This window comes from Ursus americanus, chromosome 18 (assembly GCF_024610735.1).
Source record: "Ursus americanus isolate L20-20 chromosome 18, mUrsAme1.1.p, whole genome shotgun sequence".
Classification (NCBI taxonomy): domain Eukaryota; kingdom Metazoa; phylum Chordata; class Mammalia; order Carnivora; family Ursidae; genus Ursus; species Ursus americanus.
In genome coordinates, this window is record NC_142144.1 from 28,725,837 (window position 1) to 28,745,457 (window position 19,621).

General features: G+C 34.9%; 1 long non-coding RNA gene across 1 annotated transcript in view; it reads left to right on the top strand.

The window, feature by feature from the left end:
• The window catches only part of LOC123781317 (uncharacterized), a 292,347-nt gene that overhangs the window by 125,720 nt on the left and 147,006 nt on the right, over positions 1 to 19,621 (top strand). The window contains exon 2 of the long non-coding RNA XR_006776652.2: positions 4,236 to 4,406. This is a non-coding gene — a long non-coding RNA (uncharacterized LOC123781317). The remainder of the gene's footprint in view (positions 1 to 4,235; positions 4,407 to 19,621) is intronic.

Sequence of the window (19,621 nt, forward strand, 5' to 3'; positions counted from 1 at the left end):
GCAGGAGAAGAGAAATAATAAATACTAGAGCAGAAATCAATGAAATAGAAACCAAAAGAACACCAGAAAAGATAATTGAAACTAGAAACTGGTTCTTTGAAAGAATTGGTAAGACCGATAAACCCCCAGCCAGAATTATCAAAAAGAAAAGAGAAAGGACACAAATTAATAAAATCATGAACAAAAGAGGAGAGATCACAACCCATACCAAAGAAATACAAACAATTAGAAGAGAATATTATGAAAAATTATATGCCAACAAATTGGGCAATCTAGAAGAAATGGATAAATTCCTACAAACATATAAAATACCAAAACTGAAACAGGAAGAAATAGAAAAACAGACCCATAACCAGCAAAGAAATTGAATCAGTAATCAAAAATCTTCCCCAAAACAAGATTTCAGGGCCAGATATCTTCCCAGGGGAATTCTACCAAATATTTAAAGAAGAATTAATACCTATTCTTCTGAAACTGTTCCAAAAAATAGAAATGGAAGAAAAACTTCCAAACTCATTCTATGAGGTCAGCATTACCTTGGTCCCAAAACCAAAGACCCCACTAAAAAGGAAAATTACAGACCAATATCCCTGATGAACATGGATGCAAAAATTCTCACCAAGAGACAGACTAATAGGATCCAACAGTACCTTAAAAAGATTTATTTAAAATGGGATTTATTCTTGGGCTGCAGGGGTGGTTCAACATCCACAAATCAATCAATGTGATACATCACATTAATAAAAGAAAGGACAAGAACCATATGATCCTCACAATAGATGCGGAAAAAGCATTTGACAAAATATAGCATCTTTTCTTGATGAAAACCCTCCATCATGTAGGGATAGAGGGAACATACCTCAACATCTTGAAAGCCATATACAAAAGACCCACAGCAAATATCATCCTCAGTGGGGAAAGACTGAGAGCTTTTCCCTAAGGTCAGGAACACGACAGGGATGTCAACTTTCGTCACTGTTGTTCGACATAGTACTGGAAGTCCTAGCCTCAGCAATCAGACAACAAAAAGAGATAAAACACATCCAAATTGGCAAAGAAGAAGTCAAATTTTCACTCTTCACAGACGACATGATACTCTATGTGGAAAACCCAAAAGACTCCACCAAAAAATCGCTAGAACTCATACAGGAAATCAGCAACGAGCAGAATATAAAACCAATGCACACAAGTCAGTTTCATTGCTATACGCTAACCATGAAGCAGCAGAAAGAGCAATCAAGGAATTGATCCCATTTACAATTGCACCAAAACCTGTAAGATACCTAGGAATAAACCTAACCAAAGAGGTAAAAGATCTGTACTCTAAAAACAACAGAACACTTGTGAAAGAAATTGAGAAAGACACAAAGAAATGGAAAACATTCCATGCTCATGGACTGGAAGAACAAATATTGTTAAAATGTCTATGCTCCCCAAAGCAACATACACACTCAATGCAATCCCTATCAAAATACCATCAACATTTTTCACACAGCTGGAACAAATAATCCTAAAATTTGTATGGAACCACAAAAGATCCCAAACAACCAAAGTAAGGTTGAAAGGAAAAGCAAAGCTGGAGGCAACACAATTCTGGACTTCAAGCTATATTACAAAGCTGTAATCATCAAGACAGTACGGTACTGACACAAAAACAGACACACAGATCAATGGAACAGAATAGACAACCCAGAAATGGACCCTCAACTCTGGTCAATGGATCTTCAACAAAACAGGAAAGAATATCCAATGGGAAAAAAGTCTCTTCAACAGATGGTGCTGGCGATATGGGACAGCCACATGCAAAAGAATAAAACTGGACCACTTTCTTAAACCATACACAAAAATAAACTCAAGATGGATGAAAGACCATTTTTTGCATGTGGCAGATGGATTCCTGAGACAGGAATCTCTATGCACTATACAACCAATGAACACCCCCCCCCAAACACACACACACACAAAGATTAGGTCTCATCAAACTTAAGTAAGTTTCTTGGTTTTCAGACTCTGCTCTGCCTGTGGAGGGCAGGTGACAGAAAAATTTTTCAGAAAACTGGAAGAATTGAATGATCAATGACTCTTTTAATATTTCTTCCAAGTCAACAAACTTGAAAAAGGAAAAAGATAAATTGGTTTGTGTGGAAAAGTATGATTCAGATTTATGGACCATTCCTTAAGGAATCAGAATGATGGGCTTAAAGCTGGGAGCAAGGTTTCTATTAAGCAATAAAGGAAAGATATGATTAGTTCACTAGTGAGTGACAGGTTACCTCACAAAAATAACTCCATAAATTTTTCACCAATTTACAATTAACAGTGTATAAGCGTACCTATTTCACTGCATCTTTGCAAACACTAAAAATGATATCCCTCTCTTTAATTTGTATGTGTGTATATATATGATATGTATATTCATATGTATGTGTATATATACATATAAGTATATCTTATGAATTTGAGTATCACTATGACTTGGAGAAATGAGACATATGGTTGGAAAGCAGAAGGGAAAGGTAATGCCGTATTCAAAGAGAATGGAGTACTTAGGAGTGAGGCAAAGTGCCACTGAATATCAAGAAGGTAAACTTGTGAGGAAGTCAGTACCCTAGAACATGATGAGGACCAAAAGAGGATGTGATTAAGTTAAAAGAACAGCAAAAGTAATATCACTGAAAAATTGTTCTTCAGATCTGGCAAAATGGAAAAATTTGCACTGTATTTTTAATATCAGTTATAAAACTGATACAGTGTGAGAATTTTATGAAAATTTCAAATATGTGGATATTATATTCTGCTTAAGAAAACTATTTTATAATTACTTATCCTGCTTACAGTTTAATCTCCTGAAAAAAAGTAGCTAAATAAATAAGAAAAATTCTACTTAGGATTCAATTTTGAGCAGAAAAAAAAATTACTATAAAATGTAAGTAAATGAAGACTTTGGAGAAAGTGAGTATTTTATGCTTTGGGTTAAACAGGTAAGAAAGGCTAGAAATATTCATACATGTATCTGAGATTGGAAGAAAATACTAAATATTCTAAACAAACATAAAGGTTTCATAAGAAAGCTGTATATATCTCACTGTTCCACCAGAAATTATTCTGAATTTTCAGGTAATTACTAGATAAAATACGTTGAAAAATTTTAAAACAATGTTTCACAAACAAATCCTCTTTTGTTGTCATTATCAATATGACTTTAATGAACATAGTAAAACATTCAAATAGCTCAAAAATTAATCTCTCACTTTTTTTCAAACAAGGAAAAAATAAATCTTTGTGCATTTCTAGACTGCCAGACTCACCTCTAGGGATAACCATTAACATAAAAGTATCTTGTCCTTTCTTACAGAAGATGTGCATGGATAGAGATCTATCTAATTAGATATATACACCTGCATATGTTATATATATGCAGATAATATTTGTTACTTTAATTATGTTGCCACACGTAAAAGCTCACTAAATGCACCATTTAGTAGCTATTAGGAGGCAATGTTATGTATGATTATAAGTATTGATGCAGGACAACACAGTTGATTTGAATAGAAATCCAACTCAGCCACTTGCTGGCTACGTTACCATGGGGAAATTATGTCATTTCTCTCTGCTTCATTTTCCATATTTATAAAAGTGTGAATGATAAAATAGTATTTACTTCATAGGGCTGTTAAGACAAAATGTATAAATTCATATGAAACACTTAGAATAGTGCCACATAATAAAAAAAACACTCAATAAAGATTAGCTATTATAGTATTATTCTACTTTTCTCATTTTTTAATGTATCTTAGAGATTTCTTCTATTTGCTATGTGCAGATCAATCTTATTCTTTTTAAAAGCTACATGGTGTTTTCCACTTGGTGAACATTGTGATGAACAGTAAAACAATACCATCATAATATGTTTATTTTACATGAATGTGAAAAAATATACTTAAGATACAGTCTTAAAGGGAGAATTACTGGTTCTAAGAATATAATATATATCATATATATAAATAATGACCCTTGCAGATAGTGACAAAAATCTTTACAAAATATACTAAATAGTTTAAGATGCATTGGGAAAAGGATTGTGGGAAGTACTCTAAGTAACATTTTTTTTATAATTATATTTGGAACACAGACCACAAAGGTATAGGTTTCTGGTTGGTTAGTGATGACACGTAGAAAAATTAATAAGAATAGAACACCTAATATTTGTATTTTTCCTCTCTCTTCTTTTTCAGGGATATGATCTTCTGATGAAAAACCTGAAAACCTAAAATCCAATATGTGCAGAAAGACCACGTGTGCCTTTCTAGATGCTTTAGAAACTTGTGGATAAGGTTATTCCATGACCAGTGAGAGTCAGCTATCTTGAGGTGAAAAATGCCCAGGATCTGAGATTGGAAGACCAGGTGAAATTTTTTTATTTCTCCTAATGAGCTGATGGGTGTCTTTTATGAAGCTAACTTTCTGAGTTTGTCTTCCTCAATTGTAAAATAAAATATGAAGGAGAAGGAAAGCAATATTTATTACAAAGGATGATTTTGAGAATTAAATAAGTATAGTAGTTTGCCCTTATCTTCAGGTTCGCTCTCCGTGATTTCTCTTACTCTCCTGGGGTGAACCCTGGTCTGAATGCAGATGCTCCTCCTTCTGACGTAACGTCATGTTGTGTCACAATGCCTACATCACTCACCTCACTTGGTCTCATCACATAGGCATTTTAGCATCTCACATCATCACAAGAAGGATGAGTGCAGTACAGTAAGATATTTTGAGAGAGAGACCACATTTACCTAACTTTATTATTACAGTATTTTCTTATAAATGTTCTATTACTTATTGTTGCTAATTTCTTTTCATACCTAATTTATAAATTAAACTTTATCATAGATATGTATGTATAAGGAAAAACAGTATTCATGGGATTCGGCTCACTCCACAGTTTCAGGCATCCAATGGGGGTCTTGGAATATATCCCCATGGATAAGGGGGTAAACACTATGAATTTTATAAATAATAGTTGTTACTGCTAATAATAATTTTGAAGACTATGAGAAACGCCAAAATAATGACTGTCAAAAGTACTCTTGATTTTTTAAAAAGCAGAGGGAAGTGAGGTTCATGTGTGAGGCTCATTTATGTATTAAAAATATCTCCAAATGTAATGAAGGCTTTAGAAGGACAAATTATCATAAATTCACCTACACAAGTCATAAGAGACTAGTCTCGTTTCCTTTTTTGAGAGAAGTACTGGAATAATACACCAGGAAATATGGTGGGTGTAGAATAGCTGAAATTTAGGAAGTCATTTGAGAAAATCTCTCAGAATATTCTTGTAGACAAGATGAAAAACTTAACTAGTTTACTCAGGTGTGACCAGAATCATATGCACAAAACAAAAGTCACTTGATAATCAGTGGAGCAAGTTAGTGACTTCTATAGACTACTATTTTTATTCTTTTCTACCAAAAGTTGTATCTGTCACTTCTTTGAAAATAGAGAACAATAACCTACCAAGTGGGGATGAGAGCTTTAATATACAGGAGGCAACTTCATTGAGAAGTAGAATGAGAATTCTCACATGCAGAGCATAAAATGTGAGGTCAAATTTATAATAAAGAAGAAGTTTATGATTACCACAAAAATGAAATACGGAAAGATACAAGGTAGCTGCATCAAGAGTGCAAAGGGAAGAGATGCTACATGGCAGGGGGGGTATTACAAGTAAGCCATGTTGTGTGGTTTTCCAAAATGCTAACAGACTCTGAGACTATGCTGTAATAAAAAATATAGTGTCAATATTGAAGGAAGATGCAGTCCCTTTCAATCTCAAGTTGCTAAATTCATGTGAGAATGTTTTGCCCAAAGCAAGAGACCACCCTGAGAACATTTAGTTGGAAAAGGACAGAGTAGCAGGAACTTTAAAAGCATGGGTGAGATTTACTTAAATGAACTGGAAATTTTTAACACAAAGAACTAAGAGAAAGAGATTTCAGCTTTCCTTAAGTATCAAGAGAACTACAGGGTTAGACATATTCTATGTATTATTACAGTGGGAGTCAGGAACTTATGTGTGAAGTTTACAAGGTGTTTGACATCACCAAAACTAAAATGAAAAATTCTTGCGACAGCTAGGGTCATTTCATAACTGAGTTATAAGATATTCTTGCACTGGAGTTGTTCATGAAGAAAATGGGGCAGTCACTTAGAGAAGTAACTTCCATAAGGATTTGAACCCTCTTATGTTTAAGATCATATAATTGTCTATCAACTACTTTCTTTTTTCTTTGTCTAGTTTTTAACTGTCTTTTTTTTACTTGGCTTTCTTTTTCCATTTTCCATGTGCTATATTGTAATTGACTTATTTGAAACATATCATGCCAGTCTCATCTTTTATGTTTCTTTTCCCTCAGCCCTTTTCTATTACTTTCTGTTAAGTCTTCATGAGGATTTATGTATTTGACTTAACTTTGCTGCCTACAGGCATAATCTGGTATCCTTCATCGATCTGTTGTTTTATTGCTAATAAGCCATATTTTTTAAATGCCAGACTCAACATACTTTTATTAACTTTATAACATTTCTGCTCATTATTTGGAACACCACTCAATAGCTTATTTTTAAAGTTAAGTATTGTGATACAAGTATATGTCCTGGTGAACTAGACAAAAACATCTCTGATGTTATCATTGGATTGATATGAGTCTGCATTTCTCTGTACTTCATTTAGTTGATAACCCATTGCTCAATTAAGATGAAAAGGTAGAAATTTCCACAATTCATAGTGTGCATGCTAATGTAAAATACCTATGTATTTTCATAAACTATATTTTTCTAATTATGAAATTATATTTAGAAAATTTGAAAATTCAGAAAGTATGAGCATAAAAACTTAGATTACAACTAAGGGACAATTCTGTTTAATATTTAATTCTATTTTCTGCCATACCTTTTTTCTACACCTACTTGAACTTAATTATACGCACACACACACACACAAATATGCTTTCTACTTAGTTCTTTCATTACATGCATGTAATTTATCCTACGCTTTACAACTCTTGTAGACATCATTTTAATGAGTGCAATCTATCATATATCTATGTCATTTCTGCATTTAGGTTACTTCCATTTTTTATTATTATAAATAGAACACCTATGAATAAATTATTGCATAACACATTTTATGTATTTAGAATTATTTCTGAACCAGAGTATGCAGATTTCAAAGGTATTTAGGTGCACTCCTCTCAAAGTTAAGGGTTGACCCGGAATACTGATAAACTAGAAATAGTGTTGCATTTGGAATCAAGATCTCTGGACTCACAAATTCGGTGTTTTAATCAATAAAATCTGGACAATATTTACCCTAAGAGAATTGTAGCAATAATCAGTGAGGTAATATTTGTGAAAGTAGATTGTAAAATGTAAGTATACATAACAGTCCTAATCATTATTTGCAATAATAAAAAAGGTGATATCAGTTTAATAACCAATTAAGGTTGAGAAAAAATTATTTGAAGATAAATCTATGCTATGGGAGTATATAGTTTTGTGCTTCATGTGTGAAATTTCATCCTGCAAATGGTATGAATTGTTTTCTTTAAAAAGATGAAATTTATGCTTATATAAGATATTGATCCTCAGAGACTTACTCACGAGTTTATTACCCATTCTCTTTGCTTCCTGCTTGTCAAATAATTATATAAACTCGAATTAAATTATATCCAATTTATAATATAATTATGAATCTAGCTTAATATTTTGAAATTAAACTATACAAAAGAGGATGTTCAGGAATAATTTTAAGTGACGTTACAAGATTCCTCAGACTCTCCCGGATAAAGGCTCTTTTTTCAGCAGGTTCACTGAGCCCCACCTATCCCCTAATCTTTGTGTGTACTAAATTTGTAAGTAGCCTCAGATCAACTTTCCCCTTACTCCTACTGTATTGAGCAACTCCCTAGGTGAGTTAGGACAAATGGTTGACTTTTAGATTAGACTCATAAGAATCAGCAATATTATCCTTTACTAAGCTTCACTAATTATTTCAAGAATAATCACAAGGCATGGTCAAAGCAGAGTGGGATACAGGATTACCAGTGCTGCTGCAATCTTGGTCCTTTCTTGCCTCATTAAGATGTTCTCTGACTCAGATGTAACATATTAGTTTTCTAAGTAATGTAATGCAGCCATGTCACTCACGAAAGGGAGCTATTTTGGTCTTGAAACATCTCCCTTTTATTCTCTAATAGTTAGAGAACTATTTGACATATTCTAGGAAGCTATGTCCCATAAATCCAGATTCCAGGGTTGTATAGCATAGGCAAACCTATATAGACCAAGTAATCTTGCTAGAAGCATTTCATAGATGCACTCTCCCACTAGCAAGTAACATTAATGTGTTTGTCAATAGGTCTTTCAATAGCATATTTTCAAGGAGATTTGGCCACCTAGTTTGTTTGTTTTGGTTGGTTTTCCATTTATACCTTTGTAAAGGGAGAAAATGATTGCAGTTCTACTGATAACCGTTTCCTGTCCAGTAAGACTCAGCTTTGAATTAATACTACTTCAATAATTATTTATAGAGTATCTATGTTGCACCAGAAATAATTCTAGACGATTGTGGTATAAGGATAAACAAGGCAAGCAAGGTCTTTCCATTTGTGAGGCTTATATTCTAAGGGAAAGAGACAGGTAATAAGGAAGCAAAATAGATGAGATCATTGTGAATTGTAATACAGGCTATGAATAAAATGAAATAACAGTGATATTAGAGAAACAGTGCAGGAGGGGGCTAATTTTGATTGTGGAGTCAATGAAAGCCCCATTGAAGAGTTAACTTTGGTTGTTCAATAACAAATCAAGTACCTAATATAAATTGGAGCCCTACTTTTAAAGTTTATGTAATGTTATATGTAAGTGATGAATCACTAAATTCTACTCCTGAAACTTAAATAAATAAATAAATAAATAAATAAATAAGTAAGTAAGATTGATATAGCCCAGGGGTTTTTTCCCCCAAAGAAAGCCTGATACAATCTACAATAGTCCCAGTTTCTGATTGTGATCTTACTTCCAATATTCTGATTGCAACAAGTCATTAAACTGCTACTCTAATTTAATCCAAGAATTGCTGAACATCTCTACTTCTGCTGAATTCCTACCACTAGGCTCGAAGCTCTTGAAATGGAACTGGAGTTCATACACCCCTTTAGTAAAATATCACATTTTGAATTTATGCTTCCTCATCCCAGGAACAATACCCACAGCAGATTCTCCGGTTTCTCACTCATCTTTCCTCAACTGCTCAATGTTGTTAGGGTCACAATGTGATTTCTCTCAATGAGCTGGTAAGAATTATTATCTAAACTGAAGTTCTATTATTCTGAAATATGCAAACAAAAACTATATACTAGTCTCTGAAATGTTTATGAATGACTATAAACAGTACATTTGTATGTAATATTTAATGATGATGATTGGTAATGATCTGAGAGCCATACATGAATAATGCTAAGAACAACAGTAGAGTCGGTTTGTATTTGGAAAGATCACATCTGAACTTTGAAATTGGGCAATTTCAATTTTATGAAAAGTTTTCATTTATTAAGCTAGGCTTTCATATCTGTTTTTAAATTCTAATTCCTCAAACAATGAGCCTTGGGAAATGCCACAGTCCAAGAGAAAATATTGCTAGACTAATCAGTTCAGTTTTTAGTAGCAGAAATTGAGAGAAAATTTAGATGTAGAGCTATAACTGCTCTCTTTGTCACATCCCATAGACTTCATCAAATCCACTCATTCCTCACTACCTCTACCGCTATTTCTACAAGTCAACTCACTATCATCTACTACCTAACTTCTATCACCAGTTGGACTTCCTATAGGTGTGCTTAACTCCTTAAACTCAGTTTTTCATACAGCTGATGAGTGACCTTTCTTTAAAAACTGTTTTTATTTTGGAAAGTTCAAACATATACAAAGTACACAAATTAATGTAATAAACTCCAAGTACTCACTAGCAATTATCCATGTTCTTCCATTCTCCATCCAGTTCTTTTGACTTGATAATTATAACATAATAATATTTATTATTATTTCATTTTAATTTATTTTATAGAAGTAAAATTCATGTATATTTGCTATACCAAAGTTATCCTATTCCCTTTCCATTGCTTTGCCATTGCAGGATGCTTTATCAAGGCTTCTGCTGTCAGAATTATCCAGGTGGGAAGCAAATCTACATGGGTGACAAATTCCAGAGGACATATCAAGTGTTTAATTTATCTGAATAATTCCCATACTACCTCAGTCTGGTTCCGTATAACATTGAGGCCATGATGCTGAGCATAAAGTGAGTGATATGCCAGTTACCCCTGAAATGAGTGGTTCCCTTAAGGGATCACTTAATTCTCTGGGGACTTACCCTCCACTTTCCACACAAGGATGAGAGTAACACTGCTCTTTACATCATCAATAGAAAGGATAAGAAAGATAACAGTTCTCAAGTGTACATTATTTTTAGCAAAGTTACCATCACATGTCAACTATACTTTAATTAAAAAACAAAAATACCAATGGATTTGGAATACTCATGCCTCCAATGATTTAAATAAACTAAGTAGATAGCTGAAAGAAGGAAGGAAGGAAGGAAGGAAGGAAGGAAGGAAGGAAGGAAGGAAGGAAGGAAGGAAGGAAGGAAAGAAAGAAAGAAAGAAAGAAAAAGAAAGAAAGAAAGAAAGAAAGAGAAAGAAAGAAAGTTGGTATCACTTCAAATAGTTTTGAAGTGTTGCCTTTTTAGCCCCAGATTTAAACTTTATGGGATGAAAATTCCATAGCAAAAAATAAAATTAAGTAATAAATCATGAATTCATACTTTTTTATAATTCATGGAAGTCATGTCTACAGTATATTGTATTTATTTAGGATGAGGAATATCTGAGGGTATGTCCTAGGTAAGCTTTGCCAGTTCCTTTAAAAAGGAAGATTTCTTCCAAATCTTCTTTCTGTTCAAAGGGGAAAAGAAGCTTGAGGAAGTGAAGGAGCCAGAACTAAAATAATAAAATTTAAGAGGAAATGTAGTCTATCACAGAAAAATAATGCACTGACAGTGAAATCTGTCATGTTGTTGAGTAAGTCCCTGTGGACATAATGGGAACAGTATCTTCTAGATAATTAATGATAGTGTGATCTCGTTGATAGGGCATATAAATGAGAAACACAGAAAAAATTTCTACTCTCAATTTTATTACCTATTTAGGACCCCCGTAGAAAAATACCTCGAAACATTTGTCTCAGCAACATAGTGCATTTGACTGAGAACCCTTGGTAAACATGAAAAAATATTTCTGCCTCTTATTTCTGAGACCTAGAAGATAGTGAAAATATTTTTCTTCTTCACCATTTTTAAAAAGTTTTTGTTTTTACTGTGTTGTCTTTAGCCAAATGGGGGTGTGTGGGTGGAGAAACATAGATGAATCAATATTTTAAAATATTGAGGTGTCTGTAATAATTCCCCAACCTAGAAAACAAAATACTTTATCCATGACATTAATTAAAACTCCTTATCATTTGAAATGCTGTTAGATTATCTTCTCACATCTTTAAGGATGATAGTTTTTATTTATGTGTCAGTGAGTGTAGGCTAGCTATTTTTAAAAACAATACCCAAATCTTAGTGACCTCTGCTCAGTGAAGGTCTGTTGATTCCATAGTGCAGTATGGTGTATATTTGGCATGGGTGGATACGAGTGCTTTACTCAATGCAATTATTCAGGACCCAAATTCTGTTAATATTTTGATGCTATCTTCTGTAGAAGAAAAGAAAGCAGGGGCACCTGGGTGGCTCAGTCGTTAAGCGTTAAGCGTCTACTTTGGGCTTAGGTCATGATCTCAGGTCCCTGCTCAGTGGGGAGCCTGCTTCTCCCTCTCCCTCTGCCACTCTCCCTGTTTGCACTCTCTCAGTCTCTCTCTCTATCAAATAAATAAATAAAATCTTTAAAAAGAAAAAAAAAGAAAGCAGACTGAATATATGGAAAATTATTTTTCCCCAAGGCCTATAAGTGGCACATATTGCTTCTGTCAACATTCCATTGACTTGAACTATTCACATCGCCTTAATTAGACACAATTGAACTGAGATTTGTAGTACAAAAAACTTTTTGTGAAACTGTGAAAAAAAATCTGGAAGAAGAAATTCTCTGACTAACAAGAAATGACACTAAAGGCAAGGAAAAAAAACATTCTGTTCATAAAATAGAAATCTTTAATTTTCAAATCCAGAGCCCTGTTCTCTAGTTTAGTCAAGAGAGAATGGGCTAATTTTGATAACATGTACATAGTAAATGAGTGCTTGGACGTCTAGCAATATTATTTTAACTTGAAATCACAAAATATAGTAATTGTGCGTTCCTTAAAGTATTCTAGTATTTTACTAAATGTGCGTTAATGATCCGCACCTTCTGCTATTCTGCCCTTATGTGATCCCCTCTCCTTGAGTGTCAGCATGATCTGTGACTTGCTTCTAGAAAACAGAATATGTGAAAACGATGGGATGTATGCAATTATGTATAAGTGAATATGTCATTATATTACATAGGATTGTATCTCCAACTTGCTGGATTCTCTCCTTTACTGGCTTTAAGGAAGCAAGTGGCAATGTTGGTAAACTGCACATGGAAGGAAACTGTAGGTTGTCTATAGGAGCTGAAGGCAGCCTTTGTCCAACAGCCAGGAAGAAACAAAAGCACTCAGTTTTACAACTGTAATGAGTTGAATTATGCCAATAACCTGAGTAAGCCAGTCAACCCTCAGATGAGACCAAAGCCTCAGCTGACATCTGGACTGCAGCCTTTCAGAGGACCCAACTAACTAATCTATGCCCGAACTCCTGACCCACAGAAATTGTGAGGCAATAAATATGTGTTGTTTCAAGCTGCTGAGTTCGTGATGATAGCAGGATTATGTAGCAATGGATCGCTAATACACATGTCAAGAGCAAGACTCAAAATTATACATAAACAAGGACCAAATACTTTGACTAAGAGGGGACATTGTCCCTGTTCTTACTGCCAGAGAATTGTGGGAAGGAAAAACTGGCAAGAGATCAGAAAGTGAAATCTTCATGCTGTGTGTCTGCCTTTTCTTTTTAGCAGAGAAAAAAGACTATACTTTATATAAATAGGGTGTTACTGAGAGCACAAGGGAGTCTTGCCCTCCTTTCCTGCTTAATATCCTGTAAAGACATCACCTTTTAGTTTGTCTCTGCACTGTGCTCATTTAGCCATGAGACGTGTGTGTGTATGTGTGTGTGAGAGAGTGTGTGTGCGGAGAGAGAGAGAGAGGCAGAAGAGAGAGAGAAAGAGAATGAAGCACAGAAACATTTTTTTTTGGCACTTATTTTTGAAACTAGATGAGCATAGCGATTATAATAAATGAGATAAATCTGTCCGATTTTGAAAATAAACAGGAAGAAAGAAGAAAACTTTTCTTATTTTCAAAATGAAATCCCTCTGTTTTTAATATTAGAACATTTAGAGAAAGCTTTATGGATGTTCCTGGGTATTAAGGAAAAGATTCTCACTCCTAATGGAGGATTTGTGTTGGTCTGTATTCAGCAGTAGAAAATGAAAACCTCCTTTTAATGTGTAGTTAGTAAATGAAGTGTGAAGCTTCCCTTTTAGATTAATGCAAAAACAGTTCTTAAGGCATAATGCCAAAAGGAAGAAAAATAATGAAATGACTCACATACAACTTCTCTTCTGAAAATCAATGAAAGAATGGAGGTGCAAACAGTGCTAGGAAAATAAATAAGAGCATGTACTTTACAAACTTAGTTTTAAAATATGAAATTCATATTGTGGAATGAAAGCAGCTTCTTAATCTAAGAATTATCAAGCTTCAAAGCAGAAAAGAAAAAAATTTTTCGCTAAAGGGCTTCAAGGAATAAAACTCACCCTGGAGAAATATTTAAGTAACCTCCAGAAAACACTGAAGAGAGAAAATGTGTTAGAGGAAAGGCGAGCAAAAGAAGCTGTGCGGAGTCTCCTATTGTTCTCCCCTTGCACCGTTGTCATAGACTACAGTCTTTGTCTTCCTCTCCTTGCCTTTCTGCCAAGAGCTGCCACTGGCTTGATCTGTATTGTTCTGAAATCTCTTAAGTCAGCTTGTGTAGTGAAATGCAGTCTTCAAGTATGCCCTTTTTATCCTGCTCCCAAAGATAAACGCTAAGCCTTTTGTTTACGCTTTCTTTCTTTACATGGAGTTTAGTTTTTCTTTATATTTTTATGGAAAGACAGAAGCTAACATGAACAACAAACCTGGTTACCTGGATATAGCATATAATCAGCAGCAGGTCGTATGGTTCAGGAGGCCTGTTAAGATGACATACAAAATTTGAAGACTTCCCAAAATCTTCCCAATTCCTTGGGAACCTTTATCTCTATCGTTAATGCATCGTGGAGTTCCTTCTTGACATATCCCATCTCTATTCCAAAGAGCGAATCAGCTTTTTTTAGGAAAATTCTTGACAATCCTCTTTCCCTTTCTTGAAAGTAATTGTATTTGTCTTCTCTCTCTCTCTCTTGCTCTCTGTCTGTAATGCTGTGAGTGAACAACGTAGGGTCTCAAGAGATGGGCTTGACAGCTAGAAAGATATTTATTTTCCTGTTGGTGTTTTTTAAGGCACTTTTTCTCTGATTCATCTCAACAGAGTGAAAATCACTGCTCAATGCATCTGATATAGTCTTATCAGTTTTGCTTTCTCTTTTTTATCATTTGGAGATATTATCTCTAGCTCCTTCCTTTCTAATATTACCATTTGTTCTCTAGTTTGTCTCTAACCCATTCACCTATGTTCACTTTAATTACAAAATGCTATTTTGTTGCATGTTTTATAACTTATGAATATGGCATATATATTGTTCCATATCTAAGAATATATTTCTCTCATCCAGTGTCATTCCTAGTGCTTGAATACTGTTGCTTCATTCAGTTGTGTGATGGGTATTTTTCAGCTGCCCCTTCAAAGGATATTTACTCATTCTCTATCCTTCTGTGTTCCCTGGAAGTATGACTCATATGCACTGTATCAATTGAGCTCTTGCCTTTGGCTTCCAGTTGAGTTTAGCCAATAGGAGACTGCAGCAGGAGATCAGAGGGCAGATGGAGAATGAGATCTAATCCTTTCTCCGTCTCTACCAGGTCTCAGTGCTGATACCAAAAGGCAGATACCCTGTTACTTAGCCTTTTCCCTGTGCTATAGTCACTCTCTCTGGGTTCGAGTAACTGCTTCCTCACTTTACCCATTCAAGCTGGAGTGATAATGGTTCTCCACTTTTTTGCTAACCTGAGGGTGGTTTTTCATTCCTTTTTTATTTACCTTTACCTGCCCACACCAGTTGAATTGTTTCTTTATTAATACCTGCTCTAAAAATCCTGTTTGTGCTATTTGTTTCTTACTGGGATCCTGACTGATATAATAAGTGGTACCAGGAGTCACCCCAGGAAACAGAAGGCAAACTTCTGAAAATACCTACCTCTGAGTCAGGGGCCTGGGTGGGAAGGTAGGAATATTAGTAATCTCTGGCATTAAATGGCATCATAATTACCAGCCATAGCTGCTAGCAGCATAGGATAAATTGCAGGTGCAAAGCAAGATATTGGGAGATCAAGTGGCTGTTGCACTTAACTGCTATGGTAATAATAATAATTATAAAGTTTGTAGGGTCATCTGGTAGCCTAGATATTATATACATTAAAGAGAGAAAAGAAAGAAAGGGATGGGGGAGAAAGAGAGGGAAGGAAGGAAGGAAGAAAGAAGAAAGGGAGGGAGAAAGGGAGGGAGGGAAATCCTTCAATGCCCAACTGAAAACAAGGTGGAAAGCCAAAAGCATCTATGGAAGCTTAAAGAATTCACTCATCTCCTATAGTCTCCGAGACCATATAACTGAGAATCTAGCCCGGGACCAAAACAGAAACAGGAGGCCTAACTGAATGCTCTACTCTGGCCAGTCTCTAATGCTGAAGTAAGAACAATGTTATGAAAAGAATGATTGCTCTCATTTTCTACCAAATAATTCACTGAAGGAAATTTTATTTCCTCTCCTTGTGACTTTGGTCTCAGTGAAACACACTTAGCAGGGAACACAGTCGTTGTTTTGACAAATTAGAAACCGACACTGCTTCCCGGCCATGCTAGAGTCCTCAGGCTGCTGACCTGAGCAGAGAAGGAGATTACCAAGGGGAAATGGGGCTTCTGCCATGGAATGGGGGAAGAGAGAACTATATCTGGGACCAGAATATTTTGTAAAGTATCTCTTGTTACTCCATGTTCATTAATAATGGTCAATGAAAAACTGCAAAGAACCTTTACAGACAGGGCCTTCATAAACTCATCAGATTCTGCAGAAATAATTTTGGAAACCTGGGAATATGGAAGCTATGATTTTCATGTTGAATAATAAAAGATTCCAACCTCCCCACTATTGCTAATCACAAGAGACTTTACTATCCTTGTTATTTTCCTTTACCCATACCCACATCTCTTCAAATGGTCTATTAAAATCTCCTCAAATAACCCATTTGAGAGAGTCATCTGTTTCCTTCTGGGACCTAACTGATACATACCAATTTATTTAAATAATCTTCTGTTGTTGCACATTTAGATTATTTCCTTCAACCCATGTTTTCAGTGAGCGCTATACACATCTTAATAGCTAAATAATTTTCCCCATTGTACCTAGGTATATAGAATTGGATTAATCACAGTCCTGTTTCATGACATATTATTATCTTTGGTTTTTCATGGCCCTTTTTATTTATTGCATTCATTTACTTATTTAAATTATTCATTTGTATAATAATATAGTAAACACTTATGAACCCACAATCCAACCCAATGACTAGACTAGTAATTCTAAAGTGTATCTACAAATGTACGCCTCCTGTGTTTAATTCCTCTGCCTTCCCCATGAAATTTCCCCAGAGGTAATCAACATCCTGAACTGTGTATTTATTATTTACTTGCATGCTTTGATTATTTATTTATATCCAATGTGAAAATGATATATTTAGTTTTATCTATTTTTGAATTTTATAAAAATAATTATGCTATCTAAAAAGTCAGGAGGAGGCATGTATCCTAAGAGGACACACAAAGGGTTAACATCTACATAAAGAGATGCTCAACTTCACTAGTAAATAAAGAAATGCAACTCCAGACAGCAGTGAAACACCATTTACACCAGTTTTGATAGGCAGAAATTAGGAAATCTGAACATATCAAGAGTCAGAAGACATGTGGAGTTACTGGTAACAACATAAATTGATTCAAAGTCTTTGGAAAATAATGTGGCTTTTTCTTGCAAAGCTGAGCATTTCAATACCCTGTGACTAAAACTTCCACTCATACATATATTTTGGCAAATGTTCAAAAAGTAACATGTACAGAATGTTCATTACAGCACTGTTCATTAAAAAAAAGGTGGAAATATAAGCACACATTGAACAAGAGAGAAAGGATAAATGTGAATAAATCTGATACATGTGTCCATTTCACAGAGGAAGTATTTCCATGTCTCTATTAATCGGGCATCATACCTGGCCTGAAAGCTAGATTATCTAAGGCAATCCTGATAGATAAAATAATAATAGTAATAATAAAAAGATATTAATGATAGGATAAAGAAAAAGGTGTTTTCTGTCAAAGGGACAATTTGCTTATCTAAAAATCTTCTCTCTAATACCCATCACCAGCCTATCCCATCCTCCACACCCCCACCGAGGGCACATATTGCATGGTGCACTGGGTGTTATATGCAAGTAATAAATCATGGAACTTTTTAAAAATTAATTAATTAATTAATTAATTAGAAAAAAAGAAGAAACTAAAAAAATTAAAAAATTAAAATCTTCTCTAAAAGGTTACATCCTTGGGGCACCTGGGTGTCTCAGTCACTTAAGCGTCTGCCTTTGGATCAGGTCATGATCCCAGGGTCCTAGGTTTGAGCCCCACGTTCTCCTTCTCCCTCTGCCTACCACTCTGCCAACCTTTGCTCTCTCTCTGTCAAATAAATAAAATCTTAAAAAAAAAAAAGTTACAGGTTACATCCTTTTTCACTGCCATCTGCCTTATGCAACAAAAAAATGAGGTTTATATACCATAAACGGTATTTCTTTATAACTATTAACAAACACAATGGTAATGGTCATATTAACATTAAGGAAAGTTTGGTCTTTTCATTAGAAAAACAAAGCAGCTTAGGGATAAGTAGAAAAATAAGTATTATGCATTCATAGCATATGTTCTTGACGGGCACAAATGGATCCAAAATGTTCTGGTTACTGTTAGAGTAAGTCCTGGGGGGTCCTGGCCTCTGAGTAGAAGACAGAAGTGAGACTATACGAGGTGTGGTGTGAAGGGCAATTTCTTTGCTATCTAACAACATGCATTTATTTCTCTTCTGTTATTAATGTTTCTTCCTGATCCTGCTCCACATTATGAGGGATGTAAGCTATAGCACAGGAAGCAATTTATGAGTTTTATTTCTTTCAGCTCCTTCTGTTTCATGCCCTGTCACGGGCGGTAGTATTGAGCTTCTTACTTCCTGCTGAACAATACCCCTTTTAAGATTCCCTAGTAAGATCTCCTACAGTACTTACACATGCACATCAGCAGTCCCAGTGTGCTCTAACAGGAAAGACCCTATATGAGGGATGTCTTAATTTTGGCCTAGTTCTGAGATAAACAAAATTACTTCAGGCAAGTTTCTTCATCACATTGCCATCGTTTCCTCATAGAAAAAATAAGAGAACTGTGTTCTATGTTTGGTAAAGATGCTTTCAGCTATAAATTGTTGGCTATAATTTTTAACCCACTTACGATAAACTCACTGTTATGGGTTAAATTATGTCCCTTAAAAATTTATATGTTGAATCATTATATTTACACCTCTAACTAATGTAACACTGGATGTTAATTATACTTGAATAAAATATATATGCATACATTTTTTAATGATTCCAAAAAAGTTCATATGTTGAAATCCTAACCCCCAGTACCTCAGAATGTGATTTTATTTGGAAATTGGGACATTGCCAATGTAATTAAAGTTAAGAAGACGTCATACTGGGGTAGGGTGGACCCCTACACTAATATGACTTGTATCCTTATGTTTTTTAAAGTCATGTAAAAGAGACACACAGAAAGAGATGATGTGAAGAGGCATAGGGAAAAGACAGCCTACACCCTAAGGAACACTTGTCACTACCAGATGCTGAAAGTGAGCCCTGGAGTAGATCCTTCCCAAGTGCCTTTAGAAGGAGTGTGGTCCTGCCAACAACTTGATTTTGGACTTCTGGTTTCCGGAACTGTGAGACAATGAATTCCCCTTTTTCTAAGCTACCCAGTTTGACGTATTTTGTTATGGCAGCCCTCAGGAATCTAAGGTTCCCTTCCCTGCCTTTTTTCATAGATCCAAGCAGTGAAAACCTTTCCCTCCACCAGCACTGTGCTGCATCCCACACCCTCACCAGGTCCCAGGAAAGGGAAGACCAAAACAAGAGGTTCTATGGTCAGTTTCTGTGAATACGAACTGGATGATGTCACATATCATTTTTTGTA